At 46.9% G+C, this 6,498-nt stretch overlaps 1 long non-coding RNA gene across 1 annotated transcript; it reads right to left on the bottom strand.

The window, feature by feature from the left end:
- Window positions 1-847: 847 nt before the first annotated feature.
- Window positions 848-6,067, bottom strand: LOC127484639 (uncharacterized). The gene is made up of 3 exons (XR_007911761.2): window positions 5,767-6,067; window positions 2,152-2,253; window positions 848-1,538 (listed from the first exon to the last, which is right to left on the bottom strand). It is a non-coding gene; the product is annotated as an uncharacterized lncRNA (long non-coding RNA).
- Between the last annotated feature and the right edge of the window lie 431 nt (window positions 6,068-6,498).

Raw genomic sequence — 6,498 nt, 5'->3', positions numbered from 1 at the left:
GGATTAGGGCACCAACCTGGGAGACACTGGTTCGTGCATTCGTGTCTTCTCCCTTTGCGTTCTCTGTGAATAAGTGCCCAGGACTTCTGAGTGCCAGGCACCCTGCTGGGCGCTGGGGACCTGATGAAAACGTCTGGTGAGAGACGCAGACAAACTGCCCAAGCCAGTGAGGCGGGGGTGAGACTGCGACTGGGGAGTGGAGGGGGAGTTCAGGACCTGCGCGTGGTGTCCATGGCTGACGGTCAGGCTGCCCCTACTGGCCATTCTCACGCTCTGAGGCCCCACGTCTGTGAGAGCTGTAATTCTTCGAGCTCCGTTGTTGCTTTGGTCGTTTCATGTCCCACCATCTCCATCCTGGTCCTACCTCCATGACCACCCATTCTTGGACAGGTATCTTTCTTTTTTCCTTTCGCTTTTTTTTTCTTTAAAGATTTTATTTATTTATTTATTTGAGAGGTAGAGTTACATACAGTGGGAGGGAGAGACAGAGAGAAAGGTCTCCCCAAATGGCCATAATGGCTGAAGCTGTGCAAATCCAAAGCCAGCAGCCAGGTGCTTCTTCCCAGCTTCCCACTTGGTGTTGGGGCCCAAGCGCTCAGGCCATCTTCTACTGCTTTCTCAGGCCATAGATGGGAGGTGAATCAGAAGAGGAGCAGCAGACTAGAACCAGCGCCCGTATGGGATGCTGGTGCCCAGGCAGAGGATTAACCTACTGCACCACAGCACCAGCCCCGAACAGGTATCTTTCATTATGCTAACTGGCTTGTTAAGATCTAAAGAGGACCGATGTGGTGCTGTGGCAAAAAAAAAAAAAAAAAAAAAAGATCTAAAGAGCTTAAGGTGGAAGTATTATATCACTGCCAGAAATGGAAGACCGACTTTGAGAATAAAGCACATCCATGGTAAACAGAACCCCGTTATGAAACCCTAGGGAGCTTACGTGCTAGGTGGACCCTGACTCTAAGACCCACTCATCTAAAAGGGAAATTAGGAGCATTCATGAGGTGTCAGAAACACACAGGCACCGAGTTGATTTTTTTTCCCGTGACTTCAAAGGCTTGAAGGAGAATTGGAAAGGGGAGGGACTGTTCTCAGTGATTTAATGTTGCATGGGGTCTGGCATGCACGAACCAACTAACATCATCCCAGGAGCCGCTCTGAGCGCCCACACTCGGAGAAACACTGCTGAGAGCAGGCCCCTCCCTGCACAGGTCACTGTGTCCCCGTGGAGGACAGGTGAAGTCTCTGGAAGACCTCTCTGTGCAGTCCTCTGCATGGTCCTCTGTTTTTTCCTTTAATCACAATCTGCTGTGGACTCCAGTGTGGCTTCCTTTCTCTCCACGGCTACCAGATCAGCACTGTTCGGTCTCCTCCACCTGTGCCTGCACACAGTCAGCCGGTCTCCCCTCCAAGGGGAGCCCCACGGGCAGCGATTCCCCGGTCTCCCCTTTGTGCACTGCTCAGCAAGACCTCAGCCACTGCCGTGACTCACTGGCCTTCTCCTGGATTCTGTAGTTGGTTGGCTTTTGACATTTTCTCTTCCAAGCACATTGTGAGAGGAAAAACGCACAGGCAAGTATTATGCACGGATGAAGTAGGGTCTGAGTCTTCAAATCTTTCCCCTCCCCCCCCACACACATGCACACACACACAGAGTTGCTAGTGCCCCAGAGTCCACCATTAGTGTTTCATTCTTTTGTGTTTAAGAATTATTCCAGTAAAAATAAAAAGAATTTAAAAATTTGCTTATTGTATTTTCTATTCCATTTTTTGAAGTGTCCAAAACAGGCAAATACATAGATACAGAAAGCAGAGTAGCAGCTTCCTAGGGCCAGGAATATGACTGAAAGACACAGGACATTTGGCGTTTGCGGGTTTGGTGGTTATTTTAGTGGTAACAATGTTCTATAGTTGATTGTAGTGATGGTTGCACAATTATGTGAATATACTCAAGACCTCGCATTGTACAAGTTAAATGGTGATGGAAGTGTGATTTGTGAATTATATTGAGATAGAGAGAGAACTCAATCTTGTGATGGAAAACACCATGATCGGTGTTTTGCACCACTATCAGACCTGCCCTCACACCAGCCCACCTTCCCTCCCTTCCACTGACCCCTTACTTTAATGACCATCAGAGCTAACACTTACTGGGTGCTGACCATGTGCTCGGCAGTGTGCTAAGTGTTCTTGTTTGATCCCTTGGTGAGGTTACTTGCCCACAAAGCTCTCCGATGGGGGTCACCCTTCATCCTAGTGCAGAAGGTCAGAAGAATTAGGGTCCTGATTGGCTTCTTATGCTACTTCTAGGACCCTTATAAAACCAGATCTCCCACTGATATCACCACCCCCCCACTCCTCATTCATGTGTCACCCTTCTGTTCACAGCGTCGCCTCCCACCCAACCTTCCTGCAGACCGGACACACCTGCCTCATTCAGGGTCCCTCTTCCAGTTGGCCTGCTCTCTTCTTCACAGATGTCCACACCCACGCTGAGGACATATCAGCGTTCAGGTCTCCGGCCTCCTTAGCACAAACTGATGCTTCATGTACACTGTGCTTCCACCAGCCGGAGGTGAGGCCGGACCTGGGCCTTGCCTGTCCTTGTGCACTGCCCTGTCTCTGAGTCCTCAGGCTCCAGGCCTCACCCACCCACTCCATCTGAAAACTTTGGCTCCGTGGTATTTCCTGCCCACCCCAGACCACCCATCGGTACACTCCATCCTCCAACTCTTCCTATTTGAAGCGAGGCCCCCTCTGAAAACTTGCTCCTGCCCTTACCTGCCATGGTCTTCCATCTTCCATCCTATCGGCCTGCCTTCTTAGCCTGCAGACATCTCTAGTTAAATGTCTTCACAAAGTAAGCCCTCTCCCAACTCTCTTGTCCCCTTGACCACCAAACTGCATCTCAGAGTTGTTCTCATTCTCTCTTTCTAGAGAAGTTTCTGTCCTGATCCATCATCCATGGTCACATGGAATCAAGTGGTTTCTGAGAGGAATGTCTTTGGCAGAACCAGAGCTCAACATCCTTAAGAATTGTGAAGACAGCCGACGCCGTGGCTCACTAGGCTAATCCTCCGCCTGCGGCGCTGGCACCCCAGGTTCTAGTCTTGGTCAGGGCGCCGGATCCTGCCCCAGTTGCTCCTCTTCCAGTCCAGCTCTCTGCTGTGGCCTGGGAGTACAGTGGAGGATGGCCCAGGTGCTTGGGCCCTGCACCCGCATGGGAGACCAGGAGAAGGTGAACCAACGGAAAAAGGAAGACCTTTCTCTCTGTCTCTCTCTGTCTCTCACTGTTTAACTCTGCCTGTCAAAAATAAATAAATAAATAAATAAGAGAATTGTGAAGACAATGACGTGGTCTGGTTCTTCTGAGAGTTTGAAGTAATATAACAATAAGCACAGAGCTGTACATTCGTGGCTCAAAACACACTCAGAAAATCAGAGTGGGACTTCCTATAATTATCCTAAAAGGACATCTTACAATCACCCTAAAACAAGGCCTTATCTTGTAGAGCAAGTGAGCGAATGTAGCCAAAATCAGATACCTTATCCTGTAGGTTGCTGATTTACAACATAGACTAAATACATGGCCTCATCCGGTTTCTAATGTGAAAGTTAGGGCAGTGATTAGGAAAGACCATCACCCCAAAAATTAGCACAGTGTTATTCAGGGGAACTCATCCAAAGACATTGGTCCCTCATCCCATCAACTTCTCTCACGAGTAGAACCAGCCCCTCCCACCCTCACTGATTGGGCTGACCCTGCCTTGCCTGAGAGACCTCCCATGGCTATTCTTGACTCCATCACCTCATGTGTCCTCCAGATCTGTGGCCAAAGGCAATCTGCATTTTCCCAAGGAGCCAATTATAAAATTGTGTCCAGGAGATGCTCACATGCCAAAATGTGCAAATTTACATAGCAATGAAAATCTAGAGAATATATAGGAAGAGGGAAGGGGAAATGAGTGGGAGGAAGATGCTTTAACCATGTTGGAGTAGGGAGAGGACTACACAATTTTATGTTATAATTTAATGTATTTTAAAGGCACAGGGAGACAGAACTTGATGAGAAGTCTTCCATCTGCTAGTTTACTCCTCAGACACTCATAATAGCCAGGGCTTGGCCAGGCCAAATCCAGATGCCTAGAACTCAATCCATTTCTCCTTTATGAGTGGCTGGGACCCAAGTTTTTGAGCCAACATCTGCTACCTTCTTGGTGGATATTCACAGGAAGCTGGATCAGAAGCAGAGCCAGGACTCAAATCAATCATCCCAAGCAATGACTTACTTACTGTGCCAAATGCCATGCCCACAGCTTGAAGTCTGGCTGAATTTATCATTGTGGGTGTGTTTACCAGAGATTCTGGAGCCGGCTCTCAAGCATTTAATAAAAGTTGTATTGTTAATTCAGTTGGTAAACTGGAGCCTGCACTCAGTAATAGTCAAATGCAATTGAGATTCAAAATATTCCTGGTACAATGTAAGGGAAACCCAAGGACTTAAGGAGCTAGGTACATTGAAGTGGTTTGATCATATGTCATTGGCTTATTGTCATTGTTTTAACCATATCCCTTGAGAGACAGCAGAGGACTCTACCCTCACCAAGACATAGAAAAAATCCTCTGAGGATGAGAACAATGGGAACATCAACCCCCTTCAAACACACTATTATAGTTGCACCATGGACTACATGCAGGGGGAGATGGTGGAAGATATTGGAATTCATTCCTTGGTTTTATCAGCAATAGTGAGAACCCAACATGCACTGTGGGATATCACTTAATGACCACAAGTAAATGAGTTATTGAAATCAACAGGACCAGAATGACAGTCAGAATAGACTGACCCACAGGGATCTTTGGTGGTGAATACCAAGGACTAAACCATACAGGGTGTTGCATTCAGGCCCTGCATGATCTGTTGAAATCAAAATGTCCTAGAGATCTAGAGATCTAACACATTGTCTGGGGACATCAGAGGGTCATAAGCTTTCACTAATCTCAGACCTAAGTCAGGTGAGTAGAAAAACTGTGTCCTCTGTGGCATATGACATTGCAAGTTTATATTATAAATCTTCCTCCCAACTTTTCCCCAAGGGAGTTGTGGTCATTAAATGGAGTGACTGTGTACTGAGAAAAGAGAAATACCAGACTTTGCAGGGCTTATTGCTGGTTCTGAGCTAATGTGAATCCCTGGTCATGGGTTCAGTAGGAATTGATGGGAATCAAGAAATCTGTGCCCACACCACTGCATAGCAGGCCAAAGACATTTATATCTATCCTGAGGTTATTTTTCCCAGGCCTTGAATATACATTCTCAGCAATAGGCAGAATCCCCATATTGGATTCCCATGGATGAAGCACCAGAAATATAGGAAAAACCCAAAGAAAACTCCTGGTGAAGCTCTTCCTCACAGTAATAAGTCAAAGTCAATGCCACAGTTCTAGGAGAATCACAGGGGTTAGTGCCACAGTGGGAAACTGGAAAAGCAGGAAGGTTAGTGACTCTGGTGTGCAGGAAACAGTTCCTACATGCTCCTAAGAATTGTTACACTGCCATCACTCAATCATGAGAATTGTAATTATGAGAGTTTGAACACTACCTCTGCTCAGCCACATCACTTTGGTAGTTTAAAACTGGACATGCTGGTAACAGTCATACCATGGAATTGGCAAACAGTGTAAATTAGGACTTTCTCTCCCTTTTCGGACAGGCACTTTGCCAGCAAACCATGTGTGATGCCCTTCACATTCTCGTGAACTTACCTGTATGACTCAGGCAGGTGTATCCTGGATCTGAAGAACGACGGCTGACAATGCAAGGGCAGTCAGACTGTGGTCTCAACCTTGGCTGCTGTTCCAGACCCAGACTCTGACGTTTCCTGTGGATAACTGGATAGGAGGGTATATGGATGGATGTAGAAGGGTTGCTTATATCAAGGGATAGGAGGATGCTGCTAATGCACCTGTTATTTTATCAGAATTTAAGTAAGGGAATGAAGACACACATTCCTTTGCAGAGATTCGAATCAAGCAAAAACTTCCCAGACTCCTTTGCAGCTAGAGGTCAGGCTTCCACTTGGGTTCTGCCTGTGAGAAACATTAGATAAAATTTGAATTCGGAAGCTTGGTTTTATATTCACAAGTTGCAGTCACGGCCTCCAGCTCTCTGTATCACAGCTAAGCCTTTGACAAGTACAGCAGTGACTTCCAGCCTCGACTGCTGGCAATGGTGACTTCTCTGGCAGGCTGGGGATGAGTTGCTCCAGATCCATTCCTGGAGCCTCAGTGTAGAGTTCAGCCTTCCAGCCCTTCTAATGGTCTTATGAAAACATGGATCTCTGTATTAAATCTCTTGCTGTGTAGAGTAGCTTTGATGGATCTGGCTATCTGCAAGTGGACTCTGGCTAATACACCCTCTTTCCAGGTTTTTCTTCTTCCATCAATGTTCACCTGCTACCCAACCACCTCTTATCTCACTCTAAAGATAGGAATTCA

Source organism: Oryctolagus cuniculus, chromosome 1, assembly GCF_964237555.1.
Source record: "Oryctolagus cuniculus chromosome 1, mOryCun1.1, whole genome shotgun sequence".
Lineage (NCBI taxonomy): Eukaryota > Metazoa > Chordata > Mammalia > Lagomorpha > Leporidae > Oryctolagus > Oryctolagus cuniculus.
This window is presented reverse-complemented; position numbering and strand designations above follow the sequence as displayed.